This window comes from Leucoraja erinacea, unplaced genomic scaffold (genome assembly GCF_028641065.1).
Source record: "Leucoraja erinacea ecotype New England unplaced genomic scaffold, Leri_hhj_1 Leri_55S, whole genome shotgun sequence".
Taxonomy (NCBI): Eukaryota; Metazoa; Chordata; class Chondrichthyes; order Rajiformes; family Rajidae; genus Leucoraja; species Leucoraja erinaceus.
The window spans coordinates 1-27,056 of NW_026576465.1; the positions used below are offsets into that span (position 1 = coordinate 1).

Consider the following 27,056-nt stretch of genomic DNA (forward strand, 5'->3'; position numbering starts at 1 on the left):
CACCCCCACCCCCCACCCCCTCCACCAACCCATATGGGGCTGAGAATGGATGGAGGACAATTATTGCCCCATTTTAATTTGTATAGTGGGGGCCATACACCAGTAGGCCAGAATTCTAACAATGTATTTAGGCACCCCTCTTTGATTCCTTTTACCAAACAGCTTTCTGTGATTAACACGGTCAAAGGCTTTGGAAGCATCAATAAAGCACATAAGGATCTCCTTTAGGGCATATATGCTTACGTCAATAACCCACGTCCAACTCGGATCATTGCAAATTTTGATCGAAATCGTGTGACGTCCCAATCAAAAAAAAAAAAGACTCACCTCCATTCTACCAACTACCATAAAACACTTTTCAAATTTCCCAATCAGCATCATAAAAAAAAAAACAAAAAAAAAAAAAAAAAAAAAAACTTGGATCTTGCATAAACCGACATGATAACTCGTCCCAATACTCAAACCCAATATATAAAAAAAAAATAAATACAAAGACCAATACCCCTACTCTCTCCATCAAATCCAGGGCTTCCAAACTGTCCAAACAAGTCAGAACTCTCTCAGTCACATACCGGATCGATTCAGCATCCTGACCCCCAATGTTATGTGACCCTCCTGATCTCCCCAATCATTCTCCTCCCCATCATCCTGGCTCTCTCCGCCCTCCATGCCTGCGCTCCCCCTGCTCCCCCCGTCCCCCTTCATTCTCCCCCCTCAGAAGTTCACCCCCAACCTCCTGATCTACTCAGGTCCCTAGGTCTCCTGCAACCCCCCCCCCTGCTCCCCCCTCCTGGTCTAGCTTACTCGCCCCCCCTCCTCACCACGTCCTAGGTCTCAACCCCCCTCCTGGTCTGCCTTTGTGCTTCCCTCTCCTCCTCCTCGGCAGGCAGGCAGGATGACAGAAGGCAAAGAGAGGCAATAAAGGGGGCTTTTCCGGGTTGGCTGCCAGTGACTAGTGGAGTTCCGCAGGGCTCGGTACTGGGGCCGCTACTCTTCACGTTGTATATTCATGATTTGGATGAGGGTTTGAAGGCTTTGAGGCAGCGTTTGTGGATGATACGAAAATAGTTGTGTGTGTAGAGAAAGCAGGAACTCTGCAGAAAGACTTGGACAGGTTGGGAGAGTGGGCAGAGAATTTCACCCGTTTCTAAATAGGGTGAAAATCCAGAAATCGGAGATACAATGGGACTTGGGAGTATTGGTGCAGGACTCCCAAAAAGTTAATAGACAATAGACAATAGGTGCAGGAGTAGGCCATTCGGCCCTTCGAGCCAGCACCACCATTCAATGTGATCATGGCTGAAGTTCAAACCAAATTTCGTTTGAACTTTAATGAGGTTCAAATGACAACAAATAAATTGTATTGTATTGTATTGAGCCCCACTAGGTGGGAGTGTTGTCCACAAATTAACCGTACTTTTAATTGTGCCGGGACACCACTGGGTGGAAGTGTTGACCAGGGAATAACAGGAGTGTTTAAGAAGGAACTGCAGATGCTGTAAAATCGAAGGTATCCAAAAAAGCTGCAGAAACTCAGCGGGTGCAGCAGCATCTATGGAGCGAAGGAAATAGGCAACGTTTCGGGCCAAAGCCCTTATTCAGACTGATGGGGGGATGGGGGGGGCACGGAGAAGAAAGGAAAAAGGAGGAAGAGCCCAAGGGCTGAGGAAGGGGAGGAGACAGCAAGGACTAACAAAATTGGGAGAATTCTATGTTCATGCCCCCAGGATGCAGACTCCCCAAGCAGAATATGAGGTGCTGTTCCTCCAATTTCCGGTGTTGCTCACTCAGGCCATGGAGGAGACCCAAGACAGAGAGGTTGGATATGGAATGGGAGGGGGAGTTGAAGTGCTGAGACATCGGGAGTTCAGGTTGGTTATTGCGGACTGAGCGGAGGTGTTCGGCGAAACGATCGCCTAGCCTCCGCTTAGTCTCCCCGATGTAAATCAGCTGACATCTAGAGCAGCGGATGCAGTAGATGAGGTTGGAGGAGATGCAGGTGAACCTCTGTCGCACCTGGAACGACTGCTTGGGTCCTTGAATGGAGTCGAGGGGGGGAGGTAAAGGGACAGGTGTTGCATCTCTTGCGGTTGCAACGGAAAGTGCCCGGGGAGGGGGTGGTGCGGGAGGGAAGGGAAGAATTGACAAAGGGAGTTACGGAGGTAGCGGTCTTTGCAGAAGGCAGACATGGGGAGAGATGGGAAGATGTGGCGAGTGGTGGGGTCACGTTGGAAGTGGCGAAACTGACGGAGGATTACTTGTTGTATGTGACGGCTGGTGGGGTGAAAGGTGAGGACTAGGGGACTTGTTGCGAGTGGGGGGATGGGGAGAGAGAGCAGGGTATGGAAGAGACTCTGGCGCGAGCTTCATCTATGGTGGAGGAGGGGAACCCCAGTTCCCTGAAGAATGAGGACATTTCAGATGTCCTGGTGTGGAACGCCTCATCCGTGGAGCAGATGCGGCGTAGACGGAGGAATTGGGTGTAGGGGATGGAGTCCTTACAGGAAGTAGGGTGGGAAGAAGTGTAGTCCAGATAGTCATGGGAGTCAGTGTGTTTATAGTGGATGTCGGTCAGAAGTCTGTCCCCTGTGATGGAGATGGTGAGGTCAAGGAATGGTAGGGAAGTGTCGGCAATGATCCAGGTGTATTGGAGTGCCGGATGGAAGTTAGTGGTGAAGCGGATGAAGTCAGTCAGTTGTGTGTGGGTGCAGGAGGTGGCACCAAAGCAATCGTTGATGTAACGGAGGTAGAGGTCGGGGATGGGGCCCTGGTACTTTTGAACAAGGATTGTTCAATGTACCCGATAAAGAGGCATGCGTAGCTGGGGCCCATGCGTGTGCCCATAGCTACGCCTTGTGTTTGGAGGAAGTGGGAGGAGTCAAACGTAAAGTTGTTGAGGGGGAGGACCAACTCCGCTAGGCAGAGGAGAGTGTCAGTGGCTGGGTATAAGTTGCTTCTCCGGTCGAGGAAGAACCGGAGGGCTTTGAGACCATCGTGGTGGGGGATGGAGGTGTAGAGTGACTGGACGTCCATGGTGAAGATGAAGGGGTTAGGGCTTAGAGAATGGAATGCGTGGAGACGGCGGAGAGTGTCTGAGGTGTCTTGAACATAGATAGGGAGGAATTAAACCAAGGGGGATAGGATGGAGTCAAGGTATGTGGAGATGAGTTCGGTGGGGCACGAACAGGCAGAGACAATGGGTCTACCGGGACAGTCAGGTTTGTGGATTTTGGGGAGAAGGTAAATTCGGGTCGTGCGGGGCTGGGGAACGATGAGGTTGGAGGCTCGGTCGGGCAGGGCGTGGGAGTTAATGAAGTCGGTGATGGTGCTAGAGATGGTGGCCTGGTGCTTGTTATATTCCGGACAGTAGAATAAACAATAACTTACACGCAGGCTGACTGGATCACAAGAGAGATTTATTACCCAACATTCCCTACTTATACACAAGACCAACTCATTAGCATATAATGAATATGCATGAATACATTACACTGCTCTCCTTTTTTAAGTATTAAATCTAAGTACAGAGTTACAATTTTCTTGTTATGATACTTGATTTAAACCAGTTTTCATTCAATTTTAAATGATAGCACAATATATTTGTTTTACATATTTACACATTTTCATTCTACCTAGACAGTGAGTTACTTAACTTACAAACCTAATCTGACTACTGGTTTACGGATCCTGCCTGATCGTCTAACAGTAACAGGTTTAACAGGTTTAGGTGTTGACTTAACTGTAAACTTGTTTGGCTCTGTTTTAGTACTCTGACTTTGACCAGAGGAATCTGTTTCTTTGTCTGTACTAACTGAACTTTGTGTTTCAATTACAGTTGGCTTTTCCAACTCACTTTCTGATAAAGACTCAGGGATTAGGACTTCATGTTCAGTTTTTTGTTCATCTTTGGCTGGAATCATTTGATCAACATGAACACTTTTGATCCTATCTCCAACTTCAACTAAGTATCTTTTTGTTCCACACACTTCCACTATTTTCCCAACGTCCCATTTGTCTCTACTGGACTTGTTGGGAGGACTGAGAACACGAACCTGCTCATCTGGCTTGAAGTACCTCTCCTTTTTGTGGGAGTCGAAGTGGCGTTTTTGACTTAATTGTTTTTGTTCAACTCTCAAAGCCAAATTGGGTTGAACTAGACTTAGGCATATTCTTAGCCTTCTCTTCATCAACAGTTCTGCAGGTGAGTAACCTGTTGTGTGTGGTGTGGTTCTCTACTTCAGCAAGAAACTAGCCAAACGATGTTTCATGCTGAGCTTTGAACTACCTTGCAAAACCTGTTTCTTGAGAGCGTGTTTGACAACTCTAACAGACCTTTCCGCTGCCCCGTTAGAGGCTGGATGGTATGTAGGAACAAGTGTGTGTTTCACACCATTCGGCTGCATGAACTCTTTGAACTGTTCTGAATGTAACTGAGGCCCGTTGTCAGAAACAAGTTCTTCAGGTAAACCATGGCATGCAAAAATAGTAAGATTAAACGAGAACTTACCAGTTTGAAGTTTGATCTGTATTTTATGAGGAGGAACGTTGAGGGAATACGTGAAGAACCCGCTTCCAACGCATGCGTGTCATTCTTCAAAGCAGCGGTGTGAGGTCACAGAAACCTATAATGACCTAACACAGTAAGATTATCAAAGAGATACCAGTTTTTGATATGATCATAGGAGGGTGGGAGCGGAGGGCACGTATTCCCTCAACGTTCCTCCTCATAAAATACAGATCAAACTTCAAACTGGTAAGTTCTCGTTTAATCTTACTATTTTACTTCGGAGTCACGTGAGTGACTACGTGAAGATTTCAAAGCTCTGTGACCTCATGCCGTGGAACGAGTCCATGCTTCACAACTGCCTTGGGTATTGGGAGAGAGCATCATTAGTAATTTTAAAACACACTTATACAAAGAGTTGTGTGGTATAACGAAAAATATAAATTTTTAAATTTTTTAAATTGAAAATCATAGCCCTGTAACCTTTCGGGCAAATTATATTGTTGAACGTAAAATGGTTTCCCAACACGATGATGGCTCCAAAAACTGGTTTATTATAAAACCTTTGGAAAGTCCTTTCGGATGACCATCCTGCCATTCTGAGGATTTGGTCTGTGGGTACCTCTAGAATTTTTGCTGCGGATGTTGCTGCAGCCCTGGTGAAATGAGAGTTAAAAAACATTAGTGTCCATTCCTGCCATCCTCAGGACATATTCGAGCCACCTTGATATAGTTTGGGTCGTGACCATTTTGTGCGGTTTCTTGTAAGAGATTAACAATGCCATTCTCTGACCTCGAATGCTCTTAGTATATTCTATGTATAGTTGGATGTGTCTTGCTATACACAGTCGTTCGTCATATGGATATACCATAAATTCAAACACTTGACCCGATGAACCTGGTCTGTTTTGTTTTATTAAATCCTGTATGACAAACACCAGTTTCTCGGGTGAGATGATCAGGGAGTCCAGGCTCAGTTTGCTTAATGGCTGGACCCGTTGTGCGGTAACTAACGCCATGAGCATAACCATCTTCATGGTCAGTTCCTGAAGTGACAATGCTGTTATGGGCGACCAGCTCCTCAGCATGTTTAGAACGACACCCACCTCCCAGATTTTGGAGTACCTGGTTTTAAGGGGATTTGCATTGAATATGCCCCTCATGAGTTTTGTTACCAGGGGGTGTGTTCCCACCGTGTGCCGCTCCATTCCTATTGATAGGTAATTGGAGAGTGCACTTCTGGCACTATTGATGGCACTGTAGCTCCATCGATTATCATCATGGAGGCTTGTTAAAATGCCAATACGGCCAGAATGTTCTTGGCCTTTTGGTCGAGGTTGTTGTCCAAGCAGTATATGCCCCATTTCTTGATGTGTCCAAGGTACTGCTTCCGTGTTGATAGTCTTTGTGCAGATGAGATGAGATTCATTGTCCTGTCTGACAGCCCCATGCCGTGTGGTGGGGCTTTCAGACTCTACAAATCAACAAATCCATAGTCTTATGGCATGGGTGAATGCCCCCTGTCACTGGATGAATTAATAAATTCGGCTATGTTCATAAGGGAACATGGATCTAACACCATCCCCTGTATGACCGAATACCATGGTTGAGTAGGCCAGTCGGGTACTATGAGAATCCCAGATGCCGAGTCTTGTTGAATTTATTCCCCAGTACCATTGATGATTGATGTGGCAGAACGGGGGAAATACATCACCCTATGGCTTTGTTTACGTAACAATGCCAGGCTGGTTTTAGAATTTTAGTAAATAATATTGGGGCTGATGTTTGCCCCTTTGGTAAGCTCTATATTGCCAAAGTTCCCCCCATCCAGTTAAATTTCAAATACTGTCTGTGATTCCCCCCTGATGGGTACTGTATAGTATGCATCTTTTGAGTCAATGCCTGCCATATAGAAACCCAGCTGACACTAATTCTTTATCAGTAATAAGAGTATCCATCTTAAAATTAACATATTGAACAAATGTGTTTAGGGTTGAAAGGTCAATGATAATCCTGCAACCCCCATCTTTTTTATTTTTAATAAATATGTTTGATACAAATTCTAATGTTCCATGAAAAGTATGCTCAATCACACCTTTTGTGTACAATTTTTGTAGCACCATGTGGGCTTTAGATTGTTTGGTTTATGTAAGGACAAAATGCCTTTCTGGTGTATGTTGTACTGGGGTTATTGGGATAAATAAATTCTATCAGATAACCCTGAATACTGCTGAGAATATACGAGTCTGTAGTGATTTTACACCATACATAACTGTAGTATTGCAACCTCCCCTCCCCCACTGTCGTGGGTCCCTTTTTTACAGAAGAACCACACCCACCTACCTCCATGGTTACTGGTGGTTGTATTATTTCCTTGGTTTTTTGAAAAGGGGGGGTTCTGGTTTGATATCTCTTGTTCGGGGTTGTGTGGGAGGTTGAGGCTTCCGCATCTTCCAGGGTGGCCGTCCCTGGCCATACCCTAAAAGGGGCTGCTGCGGGTTATATTGATTTCTGGCACTGCCACTGGTATGAGCCACATTTTTATGGTCTTGCATGTGGCTGGTATCGTGCTCCAAAATAGGCCCTTGCACTGGCCTTGATGAGCCCCAGTGTCTTGGCTTCGTCCACACACGGTTCTTTGTTTGCAAATGGTAGCATATTAGGGGTCCAGTGCTGGCTGAATGGCAGCCTTCCGCATGTAGTTCAGCTCATATTGCATATTGCTAAAACAGAGCTAGTGCGTTTTGATGGTCTTTGGTTACCTCTGTTTAGTCCAGGGTGCGGGTGTATGATGTGATCCCTTCCGTCAATCCCGTTAAGGTATTCTGGATCTTGAGGTCCTGGTTCCTGATGTTTGTCCCCATATGCTGCCAAATGCATTGGTTTACACTGGGCACCTGTAATGCCTCACCGTTGCCAGGTGGCAGATGTCTGGCCAGTCTCTGTAAATATTTCTTGTTGGAGTTTGTGGCCAGACATATAGTTAATACTATTGCCCTCCTGGATCCAAGTCTACCCCTGTTTGACTTGGTTTAAAGTAATCAGCCACCATGTCCAGCAGAGTCCCTGCTGTGTTAGGATCATGGGACGCTGTATTACCAGGCTCTGGCCCATCAGGGTCCTGCCTACTCTTTTTTATAGAGTTAGATATCTCTAGGGGTCCCGCACGGGGTACCCATGTGGGGCTTACCTCCTGCCCACTGTGGCTAGTCTCCACATCCATGTGACTGCTACTGTGAAGGAGCTCCTTTTTTCCCCCGCTGTTTCCGTCCCCCGTACACACGGGCACTGGTATGCGGGTTTTCCTCGCCCCACCGCTGACCGCACTGGTCTTGTATGTAGGTCCACCTCTCCACACGGTCCCGGTACTCACAGGCACCTGTGCTGGCTGCTGTCATGCTGCAGCCACTCGTACCGGCTTCCTCCAGCGTGGGCTAGCGGGTCCACGCCGTCTCCGCACTTCCAGCGCCCTGGACCCATCTAATACTTTAACCAAAGGATTAACAAACAGATTTTTATGAAAAAACATAGAAATTAGGTGCAGGAGCAGGCCATTCAGCCCCTCGAGCCTGCACCGCCACTCAATTTAATGGGGTCCGTGGGGTTGGACCAGATTCGTCGGGATTTTGCTGTGTAGCCGGTCAAAACCCGGCTCCAACGCTCTCAGTGCTCCTTATATGGTCCCTAGATAAGGGACGTATCGGATATTAAATTGATAAGAACAGATACTACACTTGATCTTAGCCAAAAGGCCGAGAAGCGATCTCTGTAACTAAAAACCGCTGGGACCGACCCCGGTACTCACGGTACTGGTCCCTCGCGGTCGATTGCAGCCAGTCAACCCCACTCCAGTTTTGTGAGCCTCGGTGCTGGCCGGTAGCGCTGCTTCAAGCCAGACTCGCTTCCAAAGCGAGACTGGCATACTTGTATTTTGTGAATTTTTTCCCCTGGTGCGGGAGCGAAGTTGGGCACAGGTGTTTTCCTCTCCGGAAAACGTTGTGCCGTTGCTGCTCCTGCCGCTGCCGTTGCTGCTCCTGCCGGCTGCCCGCACTCCGCGGTTCTCCCCCGCCAGCTTTCTGCAGCTTACATGGACCCGGTCCATGTCTCCACCTAAAGGTAAGTGGAAGGAACGCGGAGTCTCTTACCTGCTGTTCCCGACTTTCAAAGTTTACCGCTGGTGAACGTCGTTCCCTGCGTGTCGGGTTCGAGCCGCTCGGACCTACCCCGGTGTTCACGGGACTGGTCTCTCGCGGCAGTTCCGCAGTCCGTAAAACCCGCTGTTCCCTCAGCCCTGGCCGCTCCCGGCTGCTCCATAGTGCCGCTGCACCCGCTGAGCTTCTCCTGTGTACCCCCGGTACTTACAGCTCTGGTCCCTCGTTGCTGTCTGTCCTGCAGCCTCGGCGCTGGCCGCTAGCGACTGCTCCAAGCCAGTCTCGCTTGAGACTGGCATACGGGACGTCTTTGCTTCGCTTCCCGCCCGGCCGAGAAGTGAATTTTGCCGGTGCGGTTGCTGCTCCTGCCGGCTGCCCGCACTCCGCGGTTCTCCCCCGCCAGCTTTCCGCAGCCTTCATGGATCCGGTCCATGTCTCCACCTAAAAGGTAAGTAGAAAGGAACGCAGAGTCTCTTACCTGCTGTTCCCGACTTTCAAATTCTCCCGCTGGGAACGTCATTCCCCCTGTGTGACTCGTTGCAATGCGTGTAGCGATATGACACGCATGCGTTGGAAGCGGGTTCTTCACGTAGTCACTCACGTGACTCCGAAGTAAAATTGATCTCAACTCATCTATGGTATGTTCAGTAGTAGTGCTTGACCCCATATGTTTAACCTCAATCCATTTGGAATGACTATCTACTAGTACCAGAAAGTGATCATTACCCTGTTCACAAAAATCTACAACAACTCTGTGAAAAGGTCTACTTGGCCATGACCAGGGTTGCAGTGGTGTTTTTGGTGGTTTACTCCAGCAATTTTGGCAGACGCTACATTTGCTCACCAGTGACTCAATGTCACTGTCAATACCAGGCCAATACACAAAACTTCCGGCAATTGATTTCATGCTTACTATGCCAGGATGTTCGGCATGAAGTTCGTTCATAATTTTACTTCGGAGTCACGTGAGTGACTACGTGAAGAACCCGCCTCAGGACGCACGTGCGGCATTACGTTTCAGCAGGCAACAGCGGCAGGTGGGAGACAGGGCTCCTGCTACAATTTGAAAAACTAAGCTTTAGGTAAGTACTTACCTTTAATTTAACAGCCCCTCGCATCTGCTTGTTCCCCGTAGGGCATGCAAGCGGCCCCCTTGGACTCCGGGGAAGGAGTGTTCCGTTCACGGAAGGGGGGGAGAAAGACGCCACCAGGACCGCACACACGGCGGACCACGGACTGGGAGCTGTGCCGGTGCCGGTACCACTCCACACAGGGGCGACAACGGAGAAGACGGCGCTTGCACTCGTTGGAGGTTCCCCTCAGTCCTCGCTCGCCCCTCGAGTAGCTGGCCAGGTGAAGGCAGGCAGGCGGGCGGGCGGAGGCTTCCGACCATCAGAGCCGATGAAGGGTAGACCCACTACGCAGTGTTGGTGTGGAGTGCGCTGCACTCTAACAGTAGCAGCCCAAGTGCAGCCCAGTTGTGTTTTGCAGGCTTTCAGGAACACAACGCAGAAAACTCGCAAAGAGAAACTGCCCCGCTCCAACTCTACCAGCGGGGCAGCAACCGGCGGCAGCGTCGCTCTCAGAGCGGTTCGCTATCCCTGAGACCGAGCCAAGCCCTGTCTCGCCAGAGCCTGCACGGCGGACTGGGAAAGCGGCCAGGAAGCCAAACGGCCGGTCGTCTCCGATTCGTCGGAGGGGGACATGTCTCCACCAAAGCAGAAGAGAGACAGCAGCCTGAGCTGCATTTAGCAGCTCCTGGAGGAGATGGTCCACCGGGAACAGCAGCGCTCCCAGCGAGACAGGACAGGTACCTCCTCCATAGTGTCGTGTCAGGCACTGCCCTTTGCTACCTCATACCATGGGCTGGAGCAGGAGGTTAGCATTGGTGACCAGGGCAGGGCTGGTCGGGAAATGGGGCAGGCGGACAAAATCGGGAGTATGCATGGGGTGCAGGAACAGGAACAGCTGTTGGGTGTGGTGGACCGCTTCGTAGCAACCCCACGGGCTGGAGCACCGCTGGAGCCAAAAAATGGCAGCCAGTATTAATCACCTATCCAACAAACCTCTACTGGAGAAGTTGCTCGCCGAGGTGCTGCAAGAACATACAGCACCAGAGAACTGTGAGGCCCTTAAGGGAAAAAAGCCTCAACAGCCAAATCTGGGAAAATGTGGGGGCCCTTATGCGGGCACAAAAACTCAAGCTACTGTGGATCCTAAGGCTCCTGATGTCAGCTATCACAGCCTATGCTCGTTCTGTGGAGACAACGGAGATGAATACATACCAGCAGGATGTGCTGGCATTAAGGTGTACAATTCGAACTAAACAATCTCCGGAGGGAGAATATAAGACCTGCCCTCAATCCCAAATTTGCAGGCTTGTGTAAAGCCCCAGCTGCGGAGGGAGACTCACTGCTATTTGGGAGAGGTCTGAACAAAAAGCTGAAGGAGATGGATGAGGCATCAAAAACCTTCGGCATCATGAGGGCAGGCCCCGGGACGAGCAAACCACGACCTCCGATACCCAAGCGGCAGCACCCCACGGCATCCACCAGTCGACGTCTAGAATATGGGACTGGTGAATGCTTGGGGCCGCATTATCCCCAAAGATCTTTTAGATCAGGGCCCGCCACGGACCCCTGGAAAATGCGCCTCCCCCCAACATCGCCAGCACGTCGTCAGAACAAAGCACTCAAAAACAGAAAAGACAAAACCGCAAATAACCATGGAGATAGGTGGGTCTGGTTCCTACCAGCATATAGGGCTCTTTCCTGGACTATCTTGGGTTTCATATTAATTCAGTCTACGTGACTATAATGTTGCCAAGAGACAACATAGTTGAATTGGCACAAACATGCAACAAATTAATGGGCAACAAACTACCAACTACTCGACAAGTAACAGAGTAATTGGGAAAATGGTAGCATTTCTGTCTATATAATTAGGACCTTAGTATCAAAAACGACATATAGGTTGTCATTGAGCGTCTCATGAAGTTACCCACTGAAGTAATATCAGAAAGACAGTGGTGGGGTTACCACTTATACTGGGCATTAATTATCTAAAAATGTTTGGGTGAATTTTATGGATTTAAAGCACTTGCATGTACGGTTATAAATAGACTACACTACGGTGGTGGCCTACATTAACCATATGGGCGGCATAAAGTCGGTATCATGCGACAAGTTGGTCAAAACAATTTGGCAATGGTGTGTCCAAAGATGTATTTGACTATCAGCAACTTACCTGCCAGGTAAGCTAAATACAGTGACAGACACCAGGTCACATAAATTTAATGACAACATCGATTAGATGTTTTTTTATAAAAAAGTTTTAATAAAACTACCAAGCTATATGACACGCCAGATATCGATTATCTGCATCAACGCTAAATCACCAGGTGTTTGGGGATGTCCTATGTATGTCGCGTGGGAACCAGACCCTGGGGCAGCAAATGCGTTCGCGCTGGATTGGTGAAATTATTTCTATGTATTTCTTCCCTTCTGCCTCATCAGTCGAGGACTACGCACAGTACAAAAGGACTCTGCTTCAGGTATTTTGATAGTACCTGACGGACTTACGCAGCCATGGTTCCCAATACTCCATGACATGGTTGTTGAAACTTCGATGGTATTCCCCAGTGACCCAGAATTATTAACACTCGGAGCCGGGCACAAGTCATCTGTGCCATGGGAAATTCAAGCTCCTGGGTTGCAGATTCTGCACAAGCCACATCTGGGACTGGGATTGTTATACCGAACCGTCGACACCATGTCAGCATCCCTCTGAACATCCACTGGACTACAGCACTTGTCCAGCATCAAGAGAAGTACTGCAAGGATACAGGGATAACCTACTCAACCGATACAGTTACTACGAACTGGAATTCCTGGTGAACCTTCACCATGATGAAGGATTCGGCTACAGTACCATCAACACAGCTAGAATTGCCCTGCCTGTTTTTTCAAAACAGCTACAGGACAACAGGCCATGGGGTCACACTGGCTGGTGGTAAATCTATGAAGGGTATTACAACTCTAAACCCCTAGACCAGGTACACCCATATATGGGATGTCACAGTGGTACTGCCATACCTCAGGGGATGCCCACCAGCCAGATCCCTCAACCTGAACCATCTATGCTCTAAACACATATGTTGAGGGCACCCGGAGCAGCACAGAGGGTCCAGTCACTACTATTGCAACTGGACACCATGCTCATAGCTTCAGACCAGATCTCTATCATTGTCCAGGGAATGGTCAAACCAGACCAGGAACACCTTATCCAGTCATAGAATCCGAGCTTACCCGCCAGAAAACACGGTAATGTGCCATTACCCTACATAGACACAACCTAAATATTCGAGGGAGATGAAAAGCCTTGTGGGTTGGTCACAAAAAACCTTGTGGTCGGGTAACGAGCCATTTTGGGATGGCTCAAGCAGGTACTAAAGCTGCTGGGATAAAACTAACATGTACAAAGTTTCATTCCACAGGACAAGCTTCCACGTCAACGGCAAAAGAATGGACGTGCCTATAAACCACATCCTGGCTACAGCAGAATGGTGGGGGTAAAACGTTCAGAGAAAATATTTATTATAAACTGTTGACGAAACCTGTTTATATTTGCAGGAAAGATTGCAGTCTGCAAATATTTAAATTAGCCCAGGGGAGCATTTAAATTTCTTCATTGTTATTGTAAAAATACCATTGTGTTTTTCTATAAACAGATTCATTGGTTGATTACGATAACACACTTCCTCCCTCAAAGACTTCGGCAGTGGTGTAGTAATAGCTGTTACACGGTTTGAAATCACAGAGCTTTGAAATCTTCACGTAGTCACTCACGTGACTCCGAAGTAAAATAGTAAGATTAAACGAGAACTTACCAGTTTGAAGTTTGATCTGTATTTTATGAGGAGTTACGATGAGGGATTACGTGCCCTCCGCTCCCACCCTCATTATATGGATCAAACTGATAAATTGATGTCTCTATTTCTTTACTATGTTACTTCAAATACTTGTGTCTATCTGTGATTCCACACCGCTGCTTTGAAGTATGCCGCACGTGCGTCCTGAGGCGGATTCTTCACGTAATCCCTCATCGTAACTCCTCATAAAATACAGATCAAACTTCAAACTGGTAAGTTCTCGTTTAATCTTACTATTTTGTTTCTCCAAGACTCTGGTACAACCACTCTGTAACCCCACTTAATGCATCCCTGCTCACATGATAATTCATGGCGTCGATTATGGAAAGGCTTCAGCTCTGAGTTCAGAACTGAGTTCAATCCACTATCGATTTCAGTCCAACCATTCAATGTCTGTTCATAAACCCACTTCAGCACATTGTCTTTCTTTGTTTCTGCTGCAATTTCTGTTGCAGTCACTGGAAAGTCTTCATCTACCACTTGCATTGTGTAGATTGAGTTCTCACTTCCCACATCAGAGTTCTCATGGGGCAACCGGGACAACGCATCTGCAATTGCGTTGCACTTGGAGCTTCTGTACTCCACCTTGTAGTCATACAGGTGCACAACATTTTATTCGAAAGCCTTGGGACCAGACACTTTTCGTAATTCGGAATTTGTCGGTCTTCGGAATGGAAATTTTTTAGCGTAGATTTTACTGGCTGGCTCAGTGGTAGAGTGCTCGGCTCATATCCGCAAGGTCGCGAGTTTGCGCCTTGATCCCGGCAGTTCCTCGGTCGCGAGTTTGAGTCTTCAATGTAGTTTTTTCTTGCAGAATAAATGTCTGTATGAAATGCAGTGTGTTGAATGAATTCCTGAATTTGTAAATGTTATCGCAGCATTGAATCACCTCTCGCACTCATGTCACCCTAGCGGGGCTACATGCCCTTATGCGACATTTTCACACTATTATATCCGTGTGCAGCAGAGACGACGTGCGTTTGGCGCCAAACGTGAGCTTTGGTGTGCAGACGACATCCTGGAAAAAATGTCCGGTTTCTTCCAGATAGGCGATATACCCTCCCGGGCAATATACCCTCCACTTCTCTTTTATGAAGGGAATTTAGTACCCCTTTCTTCCAGGACCTACCGGAGGTTCCGCTGTCACCTCTGCGGGCCGCCCTCGGTGAACGTCCTGTCTCCCTGTCCCTGGGATAGCAGGGGGGCGATCAAAGAGCACAATACCCCCCTCCCCCTCCAACTCCAGAGGAATCCGCTCCCCGATGGGCCGCTACGGCGACAAGTGGCAGTTCGCCCACAGCCCGAGCTGCGCGACCCCAAGAACAAGACGTACCTTGCACACCATCAGCTTTTGCCCATACGGGGAGCGTGTACCTCTGGAGTTGGAGCGGGGCTGGGCTGGAGTTGCTGATCTGGGATCTCCGTGCTTGCAGTGGGCCTGGGGGTCGGTGTCCCGATGAGGGGGCACAGCTCGGGCTGTGGGCGAACTGTCACTTGTTGCCATAGCGGCCCATCGGGGAGCGGCTTCTGGTGGTCCTGATGTCTCCGGCCAGTTTGCAGTTTGGAGTTGGAAAGGGGCTGGGCTGCTGCTGGCTGTGCGTCTCTGGGATCTCCCTGCTTGCAGTGGGCCTGGGGGTCGGTGTCCCGTTGGTCCTGACGTCTCCAGTGACTGGCATTGTATGCTGGCATCGCCGACGTGAAGACAGTGCAAAGCTCCCGCGCCGGTGCAATGGGCGGGGAGCTGGAGAGGGGAGGGAAGGGGTCACACACATGGCCGGGAAGCAGAGGGGTGTAGGTGGGGTGAAACTGAAGGGAGCGACAATCTGCTGCTGCCTGCCAGCTGAGTTAAAACGTTCCCACACAAGACTCACGAAACACTGTGTATCGTTAGTCTACCGTGGGAACTTTTAAACTCAGCGGGCAGGCAGCAGCATATTGTCAATTATTAACCCTCCCGCGCAATATACCCTCACCTTCTCTTTTATGAATGGGGATTTAGTTCCCCTTTCTTCGAGGACAGACCGGAGGTTCCGCTGTTACCTCTGCGGGCCGCTCTCGTTGAACGTTTTCAAGGACCTTTCTTCAAGGACCGAAAAAATGTCCGCTATTCGGAGGTTTTCGTTATTTGGATCTTCGGATAACAGGTCCGGACAGGATATTCCCTAGGAAATTGAGGAAGTTAGTGTAGAAATAGCAGGGGCTATGACAGAAATATTTCAAATGTCATTAGAAATGGCAATAGTGGCGGAGGATTGGCATACTGCGCATGTTGTTCCATTGTTTAAAAGGGGTCCAAGAGTAAACCTAGCAATTATAGACCTGTTAGTTTGACGTCAGTGGTGGGCAAATTAATGGAAAGGATACTTGGAGATAATATATATAAGCATCTGGATAAACAGGGTCTGATTAGGAACAGTCAACATGGATTTGTGCCTGGAAGGTCATGTTTGACTAATCTTCTTGAATTTTTTGAAGAGGTTACTTGGGAAATTGATGAGGGTAAAGCAGTGGATGTTGTATATATGGACTTCAGTAAGGCCTTTGACAAGGTTCCTCATGGAAGGTTGGTTAAGAAGGTTCAATGGTTGGGTATTAATGGTGGAGTAGCAAGATGGATTCAACAGTGGCTGAATGGGAGATGCCAGAGAGTAATGGTGGATGGTTGTTTGTCATGTTAGAGGCCAGTGACTAGTGGGGTGCCACAGGGATCTGTGTTGGGACCACTGTTGTTTGTCATGTACATCAATGACCTGGATGATGGTGTGGTAAATTGGATTAGTAAGTATGCAGATGATACTAAGATAGGACGGGTTGTTGATAATGAAGTAGATTTTCAAAGTCTACAGAGAGATTTATGCCAGTTGGAAGAGTGGACTGAAAGATGGCAGATGGAGTTTAATGCTGATAAGTGTGAGGTGCTACATCTTGGCAGGACAAATCAAAATAGGACGTACATGGTAAATGGTAGGGAATTGAAGAATGCAGGTGAACAGAGGGATCTGGGAATAACTGTGCACAGTTCCCTGAAAGTGGAATCTCATGTAGATAGGGTGGTAAAGAAAGCTTTTGGTGTGCTGGCCTTTATAAATCAGAGCATTGAGTATAGAAGTTGGGATGTAATGTTAAAATTGTACAAGGCATCGGTGAGGCCAATTCTGGAGTATGGGGTAAAATTTTGGTCGCCTAATTATAGGAAGGATGTCAACAAAATAGAGAGAGTACAGAGGAGATTTACTAGAATGTTGCCTGGGTTTCAGCAACTAAGTTACAGAGAAAGGTTGAACAAGTTAGGGCTTTATTCTTTGGAGCGCAGAAGGTTAAGGGGGGACTTGATAGAGGTCTTTAAAATGATGAGAGGGATAGACAGAGTTGACGTGGATAAACGTTTCCCACTGAGAGGAGGGAAGATGCAAACAAGGGGACATGACTTGAGAATTAAGGGACAGAAGTTTAGGGGTAACCTGAGGGGGAACTTCTTTACTCCGAGAGTGGTGGCTGTGTGGAATGAGCTTCCAGTGAAGGTGGTGGAGGCAGGTTCGTTTTTATAATTTAAAAAGAAATTGGATAGTTATATGGACGAGAAAGGAATGGAGGGTTATGGGCTGAGCGCAGGTATATGGGACTAGGGGAGAATACGTGTTCGGCACGGACTAGAAGGGTCGAGATGCAGGAAGATTGTTCCCGATGTTGGGGAAGTCCAGGACAAGGGGTCACAGCTTAAGGATAAGGGGGAAATCCTTTAAAACCGAGATGAGAAGAACTTTTTTTCACACAGAGAGTGGTGAATCTCTGGAACTCTCTGCCACAGAGGGTAGTTGAGGCCAGTTCATTGGCTATATTTAAGAGGGAGTTAGATGTGGCCCTTGTGGCTAAGGGGATCAGGGGGTATGGAGAGAAGGCAGGTACGGGATACTGAGTTGGATGATCAGCCATGATCATATTGAATGGCGGTGCAGGCTCGAAGGGCCGAATGGCCTACTCCTGCACCTAATTTCTATGTTTCTATGGCCTGTTTCCGTGCTGTAACTGTTATATGGTTATATGGTTGTGCACCTGTACTGGAACAGCAAAATTGCCCAGCGCTGCATCCTCGATGCCGCCATGGAAGGTATAGCTGACCTGGGACCCAGTATCACTAATAGTGGCTTGTGATCAGTTACCAGGGTGAATGGTCTGCCGAGAAGAAACTGATGGAATTTCTTGATTCCGAACACGATGCTGAGGTGCGGGATGCAAAAGCAATAGGCTTTTCCTGTCCGTCATTCATTACGTGGGAGATCACTGCACCTACACCATAACTTGAAGCATCACATGCAAGTTTCATCTCACGTGTCGTATCATAGTGAACAAGAAGTTTGTCACTTGTCAAGTTTTCCTTGCAGATGTCAAATGCACGTTGTTGTTCCTTTCCCCATGTCCATTTCACGTCTTTTTGTAGCAGATGATGTAGTGGCTTTAGCACAGTTGCTAAATCTGGAAGGAATCGTGCATAGAACTGCACCATCCCAAGGAATGATCGTAGCTCTGACACATTGTTGGGTTTTGGAGCATTCACAATTGCTTCAACTTTCGATTTCACTGGGCGAAGTCCATTGGCGACTACCTTGAGTCCAAGGTAGACCACTGACTGTGCAAATGCACATTTACTTTGAGGCAGTTTGACATTGTGGCAGTTCAGTCGTGTGAGAACTTGCTCTAGGATTTCCAGATGTTCTGCCATGCCCTCTGTGAATATCAGTAGGTCATCCTGGTTGCACACACAATGCGGAATGCCTTGTAATATTTGGTCCATGACAGACTGAACATTTTTGGGGATGATTTCACACCATAGGGCAACTTTGTATATGAATACAAGCCCTTATGTGTGTTGATAGTCAAGTACTGCTGACTTTCCTTGTCAACATTGAGTTGGGCATAAGCGCGAGACAAATCCAGTTTAGTGAAGACTCTTGCTCCGCTAAGTTCTGCGTATAGATCTTGCGAGGTTGGTAACGGATATTGTTCGTCATCAACGGCTTGGTTGATTGTGACTTTGTAATCACCACATAGTCGAACAGTTTTATCAGTCTCCAAAACTTCACCCGAGAAGGTTCTCAGCTTGACCTTACTCTCAAACAATGGTATCTCTGGGAACTTTGTTTTGTACAGGTCTTTGCTCATGACCGAACAATCTGCTGCGTGTCAATATACATATTGATTAATAAACAGATTAACTGTTTATTAATCAATAGTTTAGTTCGAAAGTCCTTGCCTTGGCTGGTTTTAGGCTTATTGATGTTGGTTGCATAAATGGTATACAACCCAAGTTAATTTCCATCTGGGTTCATCTCCAAGTTGTGAACTCCTCTTCGGTGTTGTTGCTTGATTCCCGCAGATTGTTGGTTTCCTGTTTTAAGCTTGACCCGACATGCTGAGGCGGTATGGCCTTTCTTCTGGCAGTTATAGCATTTGGCCATTTTGAACTGACAACATTGGGATGAGTGATAACTGTTGCAACGATAACAACTGGCTAAACTCGGCTCCCCGCCATACTTTGGTTTTGGTTTTGGTTTAGCGCCTCTTGGTTTGGCCATAGGCACTGCCTTGTGACTGTAAACGGCCACTGCAGTCCGTGGTGGACAAAACCCACGAGCATTCTTTGATGCCATCTCTATTGTGGTAGCAATCTTGCATGCTTTCTCGAATGTGAGATCTGGAGTGTTCATCAGTTTGGACTGAATTCGTTCATCCACTAGACCACAAACAAATCTGTCTCGTAGTGCTCGTCCAAGAAATGTTCCAAAGTTACAGTGTAAACTTAAGTTTTTCAAGGCAACAATGTACTCATTGATTGACTCATTCAGTGCCAAATTTATAACTTTCTGCAATTTCCAGAGGCCTTGGGTTGAAGTGCTCCTCTAACCTATTTATAATGTAATTGAATGGCACGTCTTTTGCCTTGAAGGGTGCAAAGGGATTCACGAGTGAGCCGTACACTTCAGGACCGATCTCCATGAGCAGAATTGCTTTCATGCGTTTGCAAACAGCCTTTTTTGTTTCAGCCACTATCTCTCATTCACCACTAATCTCTATATAACCATATAACCATATAACAATTACAGCACGGAAACAGGCCATCTCGACCCTTCTAGTCCGTGCCGAACACATATTCTCCCCTAGCCCCATATACCTGCGCTCAGACCATAACCTTCCATTCCCTTCCCGTCCATATAACTATCCAATTTATTTTTAATATATTGTTTGCCGAGAAAAACATGTTTGCTCTCTCCATGTAGGAGCTGAATGGCTCTCTACTCTTGTCAAAGGTTCCAAGGTTGCCAATGTAGCCTGTGGACGCTGCCATCGTGTTGTTCTCTTTTTTTTTTAAATTAAATAAAAGGTCCGTTCAAAATCCCAAATTCCTGTCTGTTCTGGTGTAACTATTCACCTAAAACTTCACTGTGCAAAGACTATTAATCTTGAGGAATTCGACAAAGAAAACTCAGTCAATAATCTTGTACACACCCAAGGACGACATCTTGCCACGTAGACTCAACATAGAGATAGCCTGACGACTCTTGCCAATTTATCCAGCTGCTGATTTACTACAGCCCCCTGCCTAGAAGGATCTGCAGGCCTCTCGTGTCCAGCTCGCAAACAACTGCAACACAACTCCGTATTGACTGTTTGAACTGTTAAACAATCCTGCGTGTTGTAAAACAGTCCTGCACTGTATTTAAAGAATGAGTTCACAAACTCTATCCCATCCTTGTCGCCAATTTTGTTATATTCCGGACAGTAGAATAAACAATAACTTACATGCAGGCTGGCTGGATCACAAGAGAGATTTATTACCCAACATTCCCTACTTATATACAAGACCAACTCATTAGCATATAATGAATATGCATGAATACATTACAGTGCTCGTCAGTGGGATCATGGTCCAAGGGTAAGTAGGAGGAGGTGTCCGAGAGTTGGCTCGTGGCCTCAGCTTTGTAGAGATCGACGCACCAGACTACCATGGCACCTCCCTTGTCGGCTGGTTTGATAACCCAGTCTGGTTGTTGCGGAGTGATTCGATGGCAGTATGTTCAGGGGGGGAGAGATTGGAGTGAGGCAGGGGAGTGGAGAAGTTGAGGTGGTTGATGTCGCCACGGCAGTTTTGGATGAAGAATTCTAAAGCCGGGAGGTCACGAGGGGAGTTCCACGAGGAGGGGGTGCATTGTAGACGGGAAAAGGGGTCATCAATGGGGGGGGGCGAGGACTCGTTCCCATGGAAGTGCACTGTGAGGCGGAGGCAACGGTAGAAGCGCTCCAAGTCATGGTGGGCGCGGAACTCATTGAGTTGGGGACGGAGGGGGACAAAGGTAAGACCTCTGCTGAGGACAGATTGTTTGGTGTGGGAGAGGGGGAGGTCGGGGGGGATGGTGAACACCCGGCAGGGATGGTAGTTGGGGCTGGAGGAAGGCAGGTGGGTGGACTGGGGATGAGGCGATGTGTGGTGGGGGGGGGGGGTGTATGAGGACTGTAGTGTGGGTGGGGAAGAGCAGGGGTCACATAGTTGGAGGGGGATGGGGGGATGGGGAAGACCCAGTGGAACAGCCACTGAGGTTACCAGGCCTGCGCAGACTAGTACTTGAACCCAGTGCAGTCAAACCCAGGAGAGTGGGAGTTAGCAGCGCGGAGGTTTCAGGCCCGGTGCTGGGTCCAGGCTGCAGGTAAGGCGACGGCTGTGGGTTGCTGGAGGGAGGTGGAGTGGCGAGGGCCAACGGACCCGATGGTGGGAGACCGCGGGCAGTAGAGTCGGGGTCGGTGGGCGATGCGTGGGAGGTCCCAGTGGGCGGATGGTCGGTGGGGTGGCGTAGTTCGGCCAACCCGGTGAGGCGACGAGATGAGTAGGGTGCGTTGCGGCCGCCATTTTCGGGGATCCCCGGTCTGGCGGCCATGCTGGATGGGCCCAGTGCGGCCATGTTAGGAGAGCCAGAGGCGGAGAACCGGCCAATGGGAGGCCGTTGCCGGGCAGATCTTGGGGCTTGTAACCGCAGGAACCGGCCAATGGGAGGCTGTTGCCGGGCAGATCTCGGCAACAGGCTCCCTCAACAAACCCTCAAAATTGCACAAAACCCTCAAAACTACTGAAAAACCCCGCAAAACGACTCAAAAAAATGCTTAAAACGGCACAGAAAACCCCCAACAACGCCTCAAAAACCCTCAAAGCTGCTGAAAACCCTCAAATCCTTGAACCTCAAAATCACAGAAAAACGGCTCAAAACTTCAAAAACACCCAAAAAACTGCAAACTGCTCAAGAAACCCGGAAAACCCCCTCAAAATGCACAAAAAACATCAACAACCATCAAAAATGTGAGAGAAAAACAAAACTGCCTCAAAAAACCCTCACCAGGCCTCAAAACGGCTAAACAGTCCCTCAAAACTGCTCCAATCCCTCAATAACAAAACCCTTTAAAACTGCTCAAAAAACCCTCAGCAGCACCTCAAAAACCCTGAAAACTGCCCCAAAAAAAGAAAAATCAAATCTGGTAAAAAAAAACCCTGAAGACTGCTGAAAAACACGGTTAACAACACCTCCATTCCCCTCCCTCCCTCTTTCAAGCCACTCACTCCCTCCAAACCCCCTCCTCGAGCCCCTCAATACCTCATCATCCCTCCCTGAAAACTCCCTCCAAACCCCCTCTCCCCTCCATCATTCCCTCCCCTTCCCCTCAAACTCCCTCCCCCTCCGTCCCGAAACACCCTCAATCATTTCAAACTCCCTCCTTACCTCTCAATCCCTAACATTTTTAATTTTTATTTGAAAAACAAACTCTTTCTATATTTCCTAAATAAACTTTTATGCTAGAGAGAGGGAAAGAGAGAGGGAAAGAGAGGAGAGAGAGAGAGAGTAGATTAAAAAGAGGAGAGAGAGGGGGGGCAGAGAGATGAGGGATTACGTGAAGAACCCCGCCAGGACGCATGCGTGTCATTCTTCAAAGCAGCGGTGTGAAATCACAGATAACTGTAATGACTAAACAGTAAGATTAGAGAAGAGATTCCAGTTCAGTATATGATCAGGGTGGGAGCGGAGGGCACGTAATCCCTCATCGTAACTCCTCATAAAATACAGATCAAACTTCAAACTGGTAAGTTCTCGTTTAATCTTACTATTTTACTTCGGAGTCACGTGAGTGACTACGTGAAGATTTTAAAGCTCTGTGATTTCATGCAGTGGAAACGAGTCCATGCTTCACGTCTGCCTTGGCTGTGGGAGGAATTGTGTTAACATAATTTGGACATGAGTTCGACATTGAAATCATGAAGTTTATTAACACAAATTATAACCCTTTTTTGGGTTTGAATTAATTTACAGAACTTAACATTTTTTCTGCAAACGTTCCAGGTTTCAATACTGGTTTGTTGTAAAATAATTGGAATGTTTTTTTCCCCAGACCATCCTGCTGCCTTGAGGATTTGGTCCATTGGTACATCCAACTGTATCGCTGCCGATGTAGCTGCAGCCCTGGAGGAATGAGATTTAAAAATGTTAGTATCCACCCCAGCCTGTGTAAGCACCTGTTTCAGCCATCTAAAGATGGTCCGAAACGTCACTCTTTTGTGTGGTTGCTTGTGGCTGACCAAGAGTCCCTTCTCATTGCCTCTTAGGTTTTTTGTTTTCTCTATGTATAATGACAGGTGTCTGACTATACAGAGACGGTCATCTGTAGGGTATGACCTAAATTGTATATTGAGTCCTGCTGATCCCTGTCTGTTCTGCTTTACAAGCTCGTAGATGTGGAACGTAATATTGTCAGGTGAGGAAGTCATGTTGTCCAGTCTGAGTTTATGCAGTGACTGTACCCTCTGTGCCGTGTCCAATGCCATTAACATGACTGTTTTTAAAGTCAGTCTGTGTAGAGACAGAGCTGATGCTGGAGACCAGTTCCTGAGCGTCTTCAGGACAATGCTTACATCCCAAATTTGGGAGTACCTGGTTTTTGGGGGATTTGTATTAAAGATTCCCCTCATGAGCTTTGTTACCAGGGGGTGAGTCCCTACAGAGTAACGCTCTGTCCCTTGCCATAGGTAAGTCGATAAGACACTTCTGGCGCTGTTGATGGCACTGTAGCTGAGCCCCTCATCATAGTGGAGGCCTGCCAGATATTCCAGAACAGACGGGATGTTCATGTTCCTGCTAGTGATGTTGTTTTTGTGGCAGTACATTTCCCACTTCCTGATATAGACCAGATACTGTTTTTTAGTTGATTGTCTTTGGGCCGCCGAGATCATGTTCACTGTTCGGTCCGTTAGTCCCAGTTGTAGCAGTGGTGTTTTCAAACTCTACAAATTAATAAGTTCAAATGTTTATGGCATGGGTGGCTATCCCTTGTTACAGGATGTAGCAATAAGTCTGGTCTATGTGGGATAGTAATACATGGCTCTAATGCCATGTTTTGTACCTCTGGGAACCATGGTTGAGTAGGCCAATCGGGTACTACCAAAATACCAGACGCAGAGTCTTGTTGTATTTTCCTTAATACCTGACTGATGAGGCAGAAAGGAGGGAATGCGTAAATGAACAATTTCCCCCAATGCAGTGAAAATGCATCTGTCGCTGCTGCCCCAGGTTCTGGTTCCCATGAAACATAATTTGGTATCTGATGGTTTAGTCTGGATGCGAATAGATCGATATCTGGTGTTCCATATTTTGCTGTAATATCAGCAAATACTTTTTTGTTCAACATCCATTCGGTGTTTTGATTAAATTTGCGTGACCTGGTGTCTGCCACTAAATTTAGTATTCCTGGTAGGTAAGTGGCTGATATCCAAATATCTCTCTGGATACACCATTGCTAAATTGAATTAGCCAGATTGTCACATGATATCGATTTGTTTCCACCCATGTGGTTAATGTATGCTACCACAGTGGTATTGTCTATTTGTAATCTGACATGCTGGTGATATGACCCAATACAATATGACTTTAGGCCATGGAATGCACCCAACATTTCCAAGTAGTTTATAACCATATAATATAATATAACCATATAACAATTACAGCACGGAAACAGGTCATCTCGACCCTTCTAGTCCGTGACGAACACATAATCTCCCCTAGTCCCATATACCTGCGCTCAGACCATAACCCTCCATTCCCTTCCCATCCATATAACTATCCAATTTATTTTTAAATGATAAAAACGAACCTGCCTCCACCACCTTCACTGGAAGCTCATTCCACACAGCTACCACTCTCTGAGTAAAGAAGTTCCCCCTCATGGTACCCCTAAACTTCAGTTCCTTAATTCTCAAGTCATGTCCCCTTGTTTGAATCTTCCCTCCTCTCAGTGGGAAAAGCTTTTCCACGTCAACTCTGTAATTTATGCCAAATGTGAGTAAAAAAGATGCCTCCTGTGCAGTCCATCTACCTCCACAGCTGGTGATGGTATTGGTGGCTCCCCACCCAAGTGCACTGGCATCAGTTTGTAGTACTATAGAAGGGTTACTAACAATGATTGGGTTGGAACAAAGCCAGATGTTATCTATCCACCATTTTAGTTCCATTTTGGCTTGGATTGGTAGTTTCATAGGTCTGTCAAAGTGACCTCCATTAATATTGAGCGCTTGTATTTTTGCTCTCTGTAAGTTTTGGTAATGAAGAGGTCCAAATTGTGTGGCTGGAAAGGCAGCCACCATTTTACCAATTACTGTTGCTACCAATCTGATTAGATAGAATTTAGATAGAATTTATTACCACACAACCAGGGTCGGTGGAATTTGGGTTGTCAGCAGTGATACAATAATAAAGAACACACAACCACAATAAAAAATGTAACACAAACATCCACCACAGCATTCATCACTGTGGTGGAAGGCACAAAATTTGGCCAGTCCTCCTCCATTCACCCCCCCCAAACCCCCCACCACCCCCCCCCCCCCCCCCCCCCCCCCCCCCCCCCCCCCCCCCCCCAACCCCCCCCCCCCCCCCCCCCCCCCCCCCCCCCCCCCCCCCCCCCCCCCCCCCCCCCCCCCCCCCCCCCCCGTGGACAGGACCGCGGCTTTAGTTGGTGTAGGCCGCAGGCCGCGGTCGAGATTTAAAGTCTCTGCCGCAGCCAGGAGCACCGTAGACTGCAGGGCCGGCGGTCGAAGCTCCCCTCCAGGGGTGATGGTAAGTCCATGCCGGCCCCGCGGTAGAAGTTGGCCACGGGCCGGCAGTGATGGCTTCTTCTTCCCCCGGGTCCCCCACGAGGGATCCCGGGCTGTAGACGCTGCACCAGCTGGAGCTCTGCAGACCGCAACTTCAGGCTGCGACTTCAGGCTGCTGGCAGCCCCGGGCCAGTGAAATGGAGCGCTCCCCTCAGAGAGGGCTTACCCGCTCCGCAACGAGAGTCCACGCTGCGCCCTCCGCTGAAGTCCCGGACGCGTCTCCGGGAAAGGCCGCACCGATCCTTGCTGTTAGGCCACGTGGAGGCAACCTGGAAAAAGTCGCCTCTCCATGGAGGAGGCGACTGAAGCGGTTTCCCCCTTGCGCCCCCCCCCCCACCCCCCACGCAAAACACACAAAGGAACATCAAACACGTACTTTAAAACATACTAAAAAATTTAAAAAAGTTGAAAATACTGACGCGCTGCTGACATGGCTGCTGCCAGAGCAGCGCCCCCTACCGAAAAAAATGATGGATGGTTTCCTGATGTCAATGAGGTTATTGCAAGCAAAGATTATAGAGGAGCAAGATAGACCACTCCTCGAAAAACGCGTAGTATCACGTGTGTGATCGTCGACGCCATTTTTTGAGGCATTTTATTGGGCTCCCCCCCCCCCCCACACTGTCATGGCGTCCTTATCTAAATTTCATCTCACTGCCCTGCTATCAATTATTCTAATCGTAAATCTAAACGACCCCACCTGTCATTCTTTAGGTTCCCCGATAAAAAAGAAAGGTGAGAAAATATTTTTATTATTTTCAGTCGATATTCTGTCGTGAAAATGTTATTTTCTGTTTTCCCATCAACGGCCATTGGGAAACTGGGTTTGTCGGTACATTAGAAAGTTATTAGACTTATTTTTAATAGATCTTTACTTACCATAATAATAAAGACAATTTTAACACTTCTGTACGTTTTTGGTTTTGTTCTTGTAAGGGATTGGTCTCCACAATATGGCCCGCGGGACACATTAGGTCCAGTGACCAGGAGATTTTTCGAGCTCAGATTCAAGTCCGAGAATGGGCGGCTGTTACCCATTATATTCCTCGAATTGTCAAGGCATCACAAGCAAAGATCACAAGCCCGCCGTGAAGAAGGGTGCAATCATATATTATACAACTCTGCTCTATCATCTTTGGGTGCAATGGTGGGCCGGGGGGTTCGGTGGCAGCGGCCGCAATCAAAGATACTAGTGGAGCTCTGCTCTATAATCTTTGGTCGGAATGGGACGGCTGCGCGTTATAATGTGCTGTCGTTCCACTCTCCCTCTCCCTCTCCCTCTTCTCCCTC

General features: G+C 47.8%; 1 pseudogene; it reads right to left on the bottom strand.

The window, feature by feature from the left end:
- Positions 1 to 8,168: 8,168 nt before the first annotated feature.
- LOC129694158 (U2 spliceosomal RNA) lies at positions 8,169 to 8,268 on the bottom strand (annotated as a pseudogene).
- Between the last annotated feature and the right edge of the window lie 18,788 nt (positions 8,269 to 27,056).